The sequence below is a fragment of the Astyanax mexicanus genome, chromosome 1 (assembly GCF_023375975.1).
Source record: "Astyanax mexicanus isolate ESR-SI-001 chromosome 1, AstMex3_surface, whole genome shotgun sequence".
NCBI classification, from domain to species: Eukaryota; Metazoa; Chordata; class Actinopteri; order Characiformes; family Acestrorhamphidae; genus Astyanax; species Astyanax mexicanus.
In genome coordinates, this window is record NC_064408.1 from 74,828,333 (window position 1) to 74,841,528 (window position 13,196).

Here is a 13,196-nt window from a genome sequence, read left to right on the forward strand (position 1 = left end):
AGTTGTGTGTGTTTGAGTAAGTGTGCGTCTGTGTGTGTGTTTTGGCACATCAAGCTCACTGTTCACTCAAGGACAGACGGAGAGCTTCTCCCACTGATAAGCCAGCTTGCTGTGTTAGCACACGGCCAATGAATCTGTGCCACTAGAATATAGATTACATACAATCTGCCCACTATACACACCCCATCCCCTAACACACACACACACACACACACACTGGTTTTAATACCTTATGTGATTAAGACAAGAAAGTCCTGCAAATATCCAATTGTACTATATATTAATTACATACTGTAAATAATGCTCATCATATAAATGGAGTTTTTAGTTTTTAAATGCCAAGTGACTTTTATACAAGACCCTTAAACACTACAAACTTAATACACGACTAGGGCGGTGTACTGGCAAATACACGACTAGGGCGCTGTACTGGCATGTTGATATGATATGTATCAAAATACAAGGGTTACAATAAAATATACTCTTTACAATGAAATGTAGTCTTACATCATTTACTAGTGATGTGTCGGATTCTGTTTACACACAAGTAGTTACTATTAACTAGGGAAAACTAGGGATGCACTGATGTTGGATTTCTGGGTCGATGCCGATATTCAATATTTTACTTGTACAGCTCTACAAAAAAAAAAGAGATCACTTCAGTTTCTGAATCAGTTTCTCTGATTTTGCTATTTATGTTTGAGTTGTAAACTGAACATTATTGTTTTATTCTATAAACTACAGACATTTCTCCCAAATTTCAAATATAAATATTGTCATTTAGAGCATTTATTTGCAGAAAATTCAGAAATCAATATTTGGTGGAATAACCCTGGTTTTTAATCACAGTTTTCATGCATCTTGGCATGTTCTACTCCACCAGTCTTACACACTGCTTTTGGATTACTTACTGGATTAGTTAGAAATATCCACAAAATCAGTTATTGGCTGATATCATTGTGCATCCCTAAAAAACAATCCCAATATGAAACCTTACCTTAATCTAAACCATAAAGAGACAGATAATGGGTAAAATAGTGTTGTTAAACAAAACACTTTACTGTTCTCAGTTTTATTCTTAGGTTACACTCTTGAATTTGTCCAGAATATATATATGTATAATCAAACTCTCACACACACTGTCTTAAATCCACACTAAATAATGCAGATATTGAGTGTGACCCCGTTTTCTTTTCAGCGTGAAGGAAGGGTCCGGCTGGTTGGGGGTGGGGCTGTACTAGGATGTGAATGGCAGGAGGGGCTGAATGGAGGCTGAATGTGGAGCTGAATGGAGTCGCAAATGAAGGGTGAATTAAACCCTACACACACAGGGCACCCATCCCCCAACCACACACACACACACACACACACACACAGAGACACACACCCACTCACCCAAATATACGGTGTGTCTCCCTGTGTCTCTGAGCAGATTTTGTAAACTAGGCTCTTTTTCGTACTGTAGAGTAACAAGTGGATGAGTGTGTGTTAATGTGAAGGAGAGTGTGACAGCGGGCGAGACTGTCTGAGAGTATTTCTCACTTTATGTCAGTGGCAAACTCAAACAGAGCAGCTTTTCTCTCCCTGCTTCCGTTTACTGCGTCTCCCTCTCTTTCTGTGTGATGGCTTCACAGTTCTGGACCGTGCACGTCCTGCTGCCTGGCACGTGTACAGTGTTAATGCTTGCAGGCGCAGGACACCGCAATTAACACGCTATTGTTCTCCACTCCCGCCACTCGTCTGTCACTGCAGGATTACACACATCTCAGACATGATTAGAATGCTTCTGTTTGCCTGTGTGTGTGTGTGTGTGTGTGTGTGTTAAGATGCACACACACATATCAGACACAATTAGACATTCTTGCATCCACAAAATGTTTCCTCACACATGCACTGCCTACAATAATAAAACACATTTATATTCCCTCTGGAGAGAGCAGAGAGGCCTTCATCTGGATACTACTAAAGGGGCAATTCAATATATCCTACTGTGTTGAACAGTTAGATCATTTATCATGTTGTTCATTTCTGTTTTATTGAATTATATAGTAGTTTACTGTACTTTTTTTTGATCATGTGTCAGTTAATCACATTGTACTGAATGCTATAGTAGTTTATTGTATTGTATTGAATCATAAAGCAGTTTCTCATGTTTAACTGAATTGTATCATAGCTTATTGAAGTATATTAAATTATTATACCAGTTTATCAAATTGTATAGATTGGTATAGTGGTTTATCTTATTATATTAAATCATGTATCAGTTAATCATATTATATTATACAGTACAGTAGTTTAACATACTATACTGAATCACTATGTTTTATTGAACCATACAGTATATGGCATTGTATTGAATTGTGTAGTATCTTATAATTAATTAAAATGCACAACTTTCAATTTTATTGTATCTTATAGTAGTTTATTGTGTTATATTTAATTGTAAGTAGTTTGTGCTGTCTTGAATCTTACTGTAGTACATAATTTTGTAATGAAGCCTATGGTAGTTTAGGGCGATTGTAAATTGTACAGTAGCTTATTGTTTTGTATTGAATTGTAAAGGTGTTAATCAATGTATTAAATCATACTGTAGTTGATCTTGTTTTAAATTATACATCAGTTTATTGAGTCATATTGAATTTTACAGGAGTTTACTGTGTCGTGTTTAATCAATCGTATAGTTTACAGTATTGTTTTGAATCATAAAGAAGTTAATTGTATTTTACTGAATTTTGTGTGTGTGTGTGTAGGAGAGCAATTTTGATTTCAGTAGAAGATGTAATTATCACATCCAAAAAAAAATGGTGTTGTAGTCATACTCTCACTGATCTTTATATGTGGACCATATTTGGAACTGTCCCTTCTCATTTATATCAGTTAATTACTCATTATTATAAAGTTACAGAAGTGAGGAATTAAAATCTGCAGAGCCTATAAGGTCTGTAAAGGTCATAAGGTTAAATAAAGCATCACACACTGAGTTCAGATGTTTTAAACACATGTGTACCAGTACTTAAACGAGTGTATGAACACTGAGGTGCCTGTTCCTGATCTCCTGTCTCTCTCTCACCCTTCTGTTTCTCCATTCACCCCCCTCTGTTCATTCTCTCCTCAACCTCTGATGACTATTAGAGTAATCTATATTGATCACCTGCCTCTTTTTCTCTCTTTCCTCTTTTGTTCTCTGTCTACACTGACCTCAGCAGCACTATTCGCTACAGCGGGTAATTGAGTGAGACAGAAAAAAAATCAGAGAGAAAAAAGTGACTTAATCTCAAACAAAATCTCATTCTGACTCTACTACTACTGAAATTCACTCAGACACTCTCTGATTCACTTTAGATGAGGACAGTAGAAGAGAAATCTGGCAGAAAAGAAAAGAGAAAAGAGTCAAAAATAAAACATGATAAGAACTTTTACTTCCTATTAAGACTGAACTGAATGTGCCTTGTGTGCGAAATTAATTTTTAAAAAGCATATTTTCACATAAACAAAAAATATATATTATTTAAAAATACTTGCTGCCAAAATTAAGCAAACTGAACTTTCTCAATTTGGATTTTTTTTTTCACACATTTGAATAAAAAATAAATGCATAATTTTTTTCAGTGCACAAATGCATGTAAATTTGTGCAAATAACCTTGTGCTGATCATACTAATCCTTTTCAGAGGGGCAAGCATGATTTTTATTTTATTTTATTTATTGCGTTGACCTGTCTTGAACCAAAATAACAAATAAGTAACAAATTCAGATGCATTCCTCCATATTGTCTAGTATTATAGCCCAACAATGAATATTAATCACCCTTCAGTTGAGAGAGAGAGAGAGAGAGAGAGAGAGAGAGAGAGAGAGAGAAAGAGAGAGCGTCTTCTTCAGGGGGAGTCCTAATGACTTCACCATAGAACTTCTTTCCCACGCAGCTTTGACACCAATTCACATGACTCTCACAAGCGACAGCTAAAGCAACACGCTGACACACACACACACACTGTGTACGTCCCGATATCAGGTTCTAAACTCAGGGTCATTCAGGCTCAACCCCGCCCCCATATCTCTTTTCTCTCTCCGCCTTCTTTCATTCATTGCCTCTTTTTTTGAACTTCACCTCAGCTCCTCTCTTTACTACTGACCTGTTCCATTGTATACAACCCACAGCCAGAATTAGGAAGAGAGAGGGAGAAAGAGAAAGAGAGAGAGAGAGAGCAAGTCCGACATCATTTCACAAAAAATATATGTAACATTGTTTCCTACCACCATATTATGCATATTAGACACATTAAAGCTGAACCAGTCTTCATCCAGCTGTTACTAAACTTTCTCCTTATTAACTTTACAGCTGTTTCAGATTAACTCACATCAAAATTAATTAAAATACAATAAACTAAAGAGCATTTCCTTTTCACATTTTACATCCAATACTTATCTCCAATCATGGGCAAAATTAAAAAAAAATAGCGTTCAATGTTTAAAAGTTTTTAGACCCCCTTTGAAATAATAATTAAAGTTACTTTAAGGTGAACTGGTTGCTGAAACAGGCTTTCAATGGTGCACGGACCTAAAATGTTGAAATCTGTCACCACAGGAAAAGATTGTGACCTTGAATTATAAAGTATAAACCACATTCTGCTCTGTTTAACACCTTTTGTTGACTATAGTACCATATGTGTTTCCTTCATAGTATATATGTCTTTAATATTAATCTACACTGTAGTACTTGAAAAAAAAAAAAAAAAAAAAACACTAAATAAAAAGGCCCGTTAAACTTGGCCTGCTCTAATTCTGGAGTGTTTACATGTTGTTGTGTTGCTACTGGGTCTTGTAGGCAGCTGAAGTGTGTCAGTGTTCAGAAGGAGAGAAGGGAGAACTGAGGAATGGAGCTTAACATACTTGAGCTGCTGAAGTGCTGAGCAGGGAATGCAGCAGGTGAATGCATGGGAATGCTTCTTAAGGAGCTGTGGCTTCACACAAGTTGTACACCAGTGTTCACACAGCTCCTCAGCAGCATCTGCTATTATTGTTGTAGTGAACTTGTACGCAGGTCTGTGTGTGGAATAAAAAGCCCAGGCCTCTCTGTGAAGGCCTCCACCCCCATTGTGCAGCGAGTAGGAAAGCCCAAAAGCACACACAGCCCAGATGAATACAGCCTGACTCAAACAGAAACACACTAACCCCGCCAAAAAGCACAGCAGCATCAACACACCAGCCAGTCAGAGTGGCACAATGGGGTCTAGCAGTTAAAAGGCAGAAGAAAACAAAGAGATGAGAAGAAGGAGAGAGAAAAAAAAACAAGGTGACTTTGAAATGCAATCACTAAAACTGCCACTGCCACACCTAGGGAGAAACAAAGAGAGGCAGGGTCTGGAGAAGAGCAGGCCGGAAACAAAGACAAAAGAACAGAGAGACAGAACGCTGGAATTCCTACCTGAAGACCTGCATGCATGCACACGCACACAAGCAGAACGAGGTCAGAGGTCAATCAATTGCCCTAGCACTCAGCCCATGCAGATCCTATGGCTTCTTTGTGCCTTTGTGTGTGTGTGTGTGTGTGTGTGTGTGTGCATGTATTCATGAGTGAAGTTCAGTTCAATGCTGTTAGCTCCAATACAGGAGAAATTAAAAATAATCCTCCTTCTGTTTTAGTTAAACGAATGCATTAGACTACATTAGATTACACTCAGGTAGACACTACATGATCTTCAGGGTCAGCTAATTAACTAATTAACAAACTAACAACTTTTATATTGTTAATTGAGAATCATATGTTGTCACTTGCTCTGATTAAAAGTGTAAGAAAATAGAATTAATATATTAAAGTATCAAAATACTTTGTTGTGCAATACTGTATTGATTTTCAAAATCAGAGTATTCAGACAGTGGTTTATTTAATGTTGTGTTTAAATCCAGCCCACTAGATAGCAGTGTTGTACTCTGTCTTTAGATCAGATCAGATTAGAACTTTTCTTTTACTCATATTTCATAAATATGACATTGTTTTATGCTATGGGATTTTTTTCAATTTAAACTATCACAATATATCAGCTTGCCTAATGAATCATAACCCTGAAATTGCAGAGTGTATTGTATCATATCGTTCTTGCCAATAGGGGTGTGCCATAGTATATTGCATACAACAATACTAACTGACAAAAAAAAAATGTTGTGACAATTGGGATTTTGTTTAAAGCAGTCATTTTGGTATTTGTTTTGCTATTTGTGGTATTTAATTTTAATTGTTTGTTTGCAGCTTATGCACAAGCACTAAATATGCTGCACTTTAGTTTTGTGGTAGATTTCCTTTGTTACATTGCTTTACTTTTTGTTACATTTTTATTTTATTTTTGTTATACTTTTATTATTTTATACAAAATTAGGGTATTGGTTAGTTATCGTTTAGGAAATAGATAAACATTTATATGTATTTTCTTTCTTCTTATATTTATACCCAATAATACTTGAATATTTATTTAATTAGTTGTGATATTATAGTTAAAAAACAATTTCTCATATCACCAAGAATATTGTTGTTGCAAAAATATTCTAAAATATTGTGATTTTTTTTAGGGCCATAGCACCCAACATACAGCCCTACTCAGAGTGCTACAAACAATAAGATCTTTCACAAGAACGAATCCACAACATGCCTCTCCACACTACGATATGTTTGTAAATTGGTTTGTTTGCTTGTTAGTGTTGTATAACTCCACCCCCAGATTTCCTCTTACTATTTGTCTTGTGTTGTCACTGGCTGTAATCATCTGTTGACACTTGGGTCACAACAGGTTTCACACTACTGGATTTGGACTCCCAGTCAGATTCAGATATGCAGCCTGTTGGATATCTTTGGTATAATAGGAGGTTGATTCTAATGTTTTGTCACCTTTACCTCAACCAATCAGAAGCCTCCACCCATCTTAAAAAGAACTCTACTCACAGATCTATTCAACCTGGTTGCCCAGGGGGTTGGGTTCGCCCATGCCTCTTATGTACGGTGGGATCTGAAGGGTCTAGAAATTACAAAACTTGGGACAATGACAGGATTCACAAATTACGAGCGGGTCTATTTTTGTATTTTTGCACTAATAACAGCAGATGTCCAATGATATACTCATTTTCTAAGGAGAAAAATGTTGCCTTTCATTCTGTGGTCTGAACACAGTGTACTCAACATACAAAATATGAACTAAATTATTATTGGGACACCTCAGAGACATTAAAGAGAGTTTATCCTGCTTTTGTTGGAGTAACTTCCTCTACTGTCCAGGGAATGATTTTTTAAACTAGGTTCTGGATCACTGCAGAGAAGATTTGACTGCATTCAGCAACAAGAGCCACCCCACCTCACACTTCATTCTGCAACTTACCAGTACACACTTAACTTTTACAAAGACACACACACACATCTAACCGTCCACCCAACACACCCACTGAATTAGAGGATACCAGCCGAGCTGAGCCATGCTGAACCGTTAGAGCCGTTAACTGTATCTGAAAGGTTCTGTCCGTGAGTCACTGGCTGTTTTTGTCTCTTCACTGTGGGTCAGTGCTTTGAGTTCAACACTGTGTTTTTGAAAAGCGGACAGTATGACAGTTGCCGTTTTAGCTGCTCTTAGGGCTAAAACGGATGTGAGCAAACAAAGAGGGTGTGTGTCCTGTCCATAAACGTGAATAAAACATCCTTGTCAATATGATGTTGTTTTGGTTGACTGCTTGTCCTGTCACACACTCATAAACTAAGTGAACACATTGACTGCTTTGACTTCCAGCACGGATCACATCAGACACTAACAGAGCATTTGACATGAATAAACACAAATAGACTTACTTTGTGATTAATCGAGATTAATTCGATTTTTACGTTTTTTTTATTGACTGACAGGAATTTTAGACATATAATGACTAATATGTTACGGCAGAGCTCATGTTGTCTCCACTGGATCTCCTGGCCTAGATCTCATAAGCCTTGAGGGGAGTCTGCTCTTCAAGCGGGCTTTATTACAAAAGCGCTAATTACTGTGAATAGCCTATCAACCAGAAACATGCGCATCAATTAACACACACCCAAAAAAGAGCTCATTAATAATCACTTATCCACAACTAACAACACTCTCCCACTCTGTCAAATGTCTATTGAGGGGTTGCATGCAAATCACAGCGCATGCAAGTGAAGATTTAATGCAGGGGTTTTCATATTATCCCTAATTGGACAGTAAAAAAAAAAAGAATAGAAAGAAGCAAAGCGGCAGAACCAACTGATAAAACAAGTAGAATCAGGTGTTCTGCACTTTATCTGAAAACCTGAAACCTCACACACATCTGATGTACAGAGATGAGAGAGTCTTTAAGAGTGGCAGTTCTTTAACTCAGCATTTAAAGCTCTTGTTTTCTTTATGATTACAGAGCCTTGTTCTGCTCAGTAAGAGTCTAGACAGCATTACAGTGATGAGAGGAGCCGAATTAAGCTGAGTGCTTCGCTCAAGGGCACTCAGTCAAAAGACACCTGGGACCTGACCCACTACATTTAAGACATAAGGTGTGTGTCTGTAGCTTGCCATCAGCTGCCGGAGCCCGGAGAGAGCACAATTGGCAATTCATGGAATTCACTGAACAATTACCTGTTTTATTCACAGGTGAGCTTATTCAGAAATTACCCAGTAGGTAGAATAATGTCTGGTCATGTCCAATAAAACTGATCTCCTCATTTTGGAACACACATAAATTCCTTCTGGGTTTCTATGTACTATGTTCTTTGATAGATGTTTATTATAAATACACATCCTCTACAAAGAACACACTTTACATCACACTCTACAGCTTAACAGCCATTTAGCTTAATGTTAAGCTATAGACACATTTGGATCAAACTAAAACATTAAATGTTTCCTGTAGAAAGCATGTGACCCATTTAATATTTAAGTATATACTATATAGGACATACAATATTATAACTGTCTGACCACATGTTCCAACATTGCACTAAAACAAGCTGCTGTGTTTTGCATGTGCACACTATTAATAATGCCAATCAAGCCGCTACTCATTCAGGAGGGGTCCGAGACTTGATGATCAGATGCTATGATTGACTCATGGAAGCCATCAATTGGCCCTTTACCTCCTGCTGATCTGTCCGGATGTGCTACAGACCCCTGGTGGATACACACAGGATTATTTCAAGCAGCAGAAGAGTGGGTGGGCGGGGTCAAATACTGCAACACTTATCCATCTGCACCACTTGAGTGCCAACTAATATTGTATTAACTCTTAGTTAATTAGAAGTACCAAGATCAAGGTTACCAAGATACAACCGTTATTTTGAAAAAAAAGAAAAAAAAGAAAAGTTTTTCAATCAATGTGACATTTTAAAATATAATGTAGTTAAAAGGTACGCTTACACCCCACAACCTTAGCTCTCTGTTATCATATTAGCCCAGAGCATGGTCAACTACAGGGTCTTAAAAAGTTTGTCCCAATTCTTATGAGCATTTAAGTCTGTTTCAAAGGGAAGGTTACACTCGAAAACAAGGGGTAGGGGTACAAATTAAAAATGGGATTGGGCCGTTGCAGTTTTATGTCTTATGGACAGTAGATCACTACTTACAGAGTAGAGAGGTGTTTGAGATTTAGACACAAAAATATATACGTCGTGACGTAAGCATTTTCAAAGCTTTTCAGAGTTCTGTTTTCCCGTTTTCTCTTTTGTCCACATAACATTTTTGGTCAATTTTCACCAAAAATGGCATTTTTGTGTGGATTAAAGGCCACAACACAGATATGTGTACGGGCCTATATTTGGGGCAAATATAAAACTGTAAATTAATTTTTTTACAAAACTATTGTGTTTAGTATTTTTTGCACTATAAGGTGCGCTTAAAATCCTTTAATTTAAATTTTTCAGCACCAGGGCTGGAGTAGCATTAGCATTAGCCACTAACCTCTATGTTCGTGTTCAGAGGAGAGTATTATGGGCCTGTATCCTGCTGCTAACCCCGGCTAGCTCTCTATTTCCCCGCTATTTAGCTTAGCTTTACTTGACTTGACTAGCTAGCCCCTACCACCACCCAGCGGTAAGACCTGCTGAATTAGAAGTTCTTTAAAAATGTGGCTTATAATTCAGTGCGCTTTATAGTAACAAAAAATACAGTACTTCTTTAAAAGCACCTCTAAACGGCCTCCTCTAATGTAATCAAACCTAAAACACTGTTTAGAAAAAGGTTTCAGAAATTTCACACCCAACACAGTTTGAGTCCACAGAGACGGCAAAGTCGGCGGTTGCTGTGGAGACCAGATGGAGCGATGACAGGATGTTCCGTCGAGACAAAATCATCGCTTCTTCTTTAACGAGAGCCCACGGTAGTGCTGAACAGCCATGCACCATTACACACACAAACACACACACACACACACAGTGCTATATGTGTGTGCAAGGTGTATCCATGGCAGAAGATAATGATCCTGCTGCGTCCATGGAGGCTCTCAGCAGCCCTGGAGTGTACAAGGGCCTCTTCCTCTTCGCATTAGCAGGACTATAATGGGGAAGAAGTGCATGAGCTGCCATGCCAACGCTGCTGCAGATGATGGCCCAGAACTTAATGCCAAATTAATGAGGAGCAAACCATTTAATCAGCGCTCACTTAATGCAGAGCTAATTAAAATCAGGAGAATACATAGTGTTTCAGTTTTAAGGAAGAATTTGCAGTTTTTTTTCGCACTATGAGGGGCACTTAAAATCCTTTAATTATACCAAAAATCATCAGTGCGCCTTATAATCCAGTGCTCCTTATGTATGAATTTTACCAGTCAGGTTGCAAGGAGCAGTAAAGCTGCTCTGCTGAAGTACAGCGTTATACAGGAGTTTCAGTTTAGATCTCCAGCACTGAGGCTCAAGACTGGAGCAGTATTAGCATTAGCCGCTAACCGGGCTAAGCGCTAACTCTTTTGCCATTCAGAAGTGAGTATTATCAGCCTATAGCCTGCTGCTAACCATGCCTATCACTGCTGGAGCAGCATTAACATTACTTGCTAAACATGCTAAGGAGACATTATGAGGATGTGAAGATTAACATGCAGCGCTCATTTGACTTTAAAAGAAAATGTTTTTTTTTTTTTTTAAGAATTACAGTTTTGTTTACTTAATTTAGCTTTGGTTTGCAGGTCATGCCACCCAGCTGGATTAGAAGGAGAAACATGGCTAAACCCCTGTTCCTTATTAGTGTCGCATAATGTGCCTTATAAGCCAGTGCACTTCATTAGATTAGATTAGATTTGATTCAGTTTTCTTGTCATTACAATGTACAAGAACAAAGCAATGAAATGCAGTTTGGCATCTTACTAGAAATGCAATAGCAGCAAGAGCAAAATATACAAAATAAAGATAGATAAATATGGTATTGTAAATATGATTGACAGAATATTTAAATAAAAATAGACCAGAAAATAAACGTTTACTGATATACAGTGTATAATATGGTGCGACTTAAAGTCTGTGAAATACGGTCAATGTTTTATTTCATGTTTTTTTTTTATGTAAGCCATTTCTTTCAAGCTTTGGTTTGCCCCAGAGACTGTTTAAACAGGTGACTATGAATGATGGCACCTTGTGGGATTCTGGGGACTTTCATTTACTTAAGTGACTGAGACCTGCACAAATGTGCTCAGGGGGAGTGAGGAGAAAGTTGTTTAAGAGAGCATGTGTGTATCAGGGGTTATTCAATAAATCATATCCCAGTGTCTCCTCTGCCTGAACAGGGAGACAGAGGGGTGAGGAGAAGTCTTTTAAAAAGCACTCTTCTAATTCTTTCATTCTCACTACTGCTCCAGTAATCCTATTCATATGATGAAGTATCAAAGACAGGGAAAAAGAGAGAGTAAAAGAGAGAGAGAGTGAGAGAGAGAGAGAGAGAGAGAGAGAGGAAGGCCTGGTACATTTCTGATAACGTGCATCAGCTTCTAATGACTCCCGAAGGGGCAGAACCAATTCACTGATCAAATACAGCAATGAAAAGCCTCCATCTTTTCCCCATTAACTTTGCCATGCTGGCTGCGTTCTGCAATATTGATAAAACACCCAGAGGCATCATAGAGCTGCAATAATGAATCTGCTGTTTAATTCAAGTGTAGCACTAAAACATTTACAATGCTCGATTAAGTTTGAATAAAATATACAAATAAAAGCTAACCTAATACTACTATTGTGTATAGCTGTGAAACACAAACATGTAAAACAAAAAAGTATGCAAACAATATAAGGGGTGATTGACAGCCTTATTTTATTAATGACTAATAGGTCATTAAGTGCACAAATGCTGCATATTTTAGTCATATTTATTAGCTATTTATGTTTATTAAAAAAAAGAAAAAAGAACTGTAGATGTGTGTTGTCAGTACAGGATCACAATAAATGTGTTGTGCAGAAACTTCTGTATTAAACTGCTCTCTACAGTACAAATGCACCTACCAGTGTTTGACAGAGAAACAGTACATTTAATTTTATATAGGAACAGTTAGCGCTGTGCGATACAGGATTTAAGTGTTATATTTAAATGTATTTATTTACACAGTTATATAATGTTTTACCTTCATTTGTTAACTTCTGACTAAATCAAATTTGAACTAATATTTAACTAAAAACTCCCTTATTCTCTCATTTATAAGTAAAAGAAACCTTTCATATGTGACAGTGATTTGATGTATATCGTGATTAGGGCTGCCACAAACGATTATTTTTATAGTCGACTAATCACCGATTATTTTTTATGATTAGTCGACTAATCGGATCATACGTTAATTGAATATAAAACACAGTTTATCACAATAGAATGCAGCTGCTATTATACAACCATCATTAGATTTCAGCTATATGCTAACTAAAAATAAAAACAATCATAGTTCATTAAACCTTTAATGAAATATGCAGCTTGTTGTAACAGACAATTATTTTACTGTTTAGCATAAAGTGTAAACAACTGTGTAAAATAAGGGTAAGGCACTGGCATTTATGAAACATCTCAACTGTGAGGTTGTTTGAACTATTATGAAAAAAAAGTATATTAATAAAAAATGCCTCTCTGTCCAGATATTGTGTACATTACCGTCTCTCTGTTGCACTCAGTGTGTCTTTAGTTTCTGCCCGATCTTGTTTTTCTGCCAGTTCTTGGGCTCCCTATCTCTTTATAAAGGCGTTTTTCCCCGTCCGCGTCC

At 37.2% G+C, this 13,196-nt stretch overlaps 1 protein-coding gene across 5 annotated transcripts in view; it reads right to left on the reverse strand.

Annotated features, from left to right (window-relative positions):
- Positions 1 to 13,196, reverse strand: part of nhsl1b (NHS-like 1b) — a 160,047-nt gene that overhangs the window by 28,358 nt on the left and 118,493 nt on the right. The window lies entirely within an intron of this gene.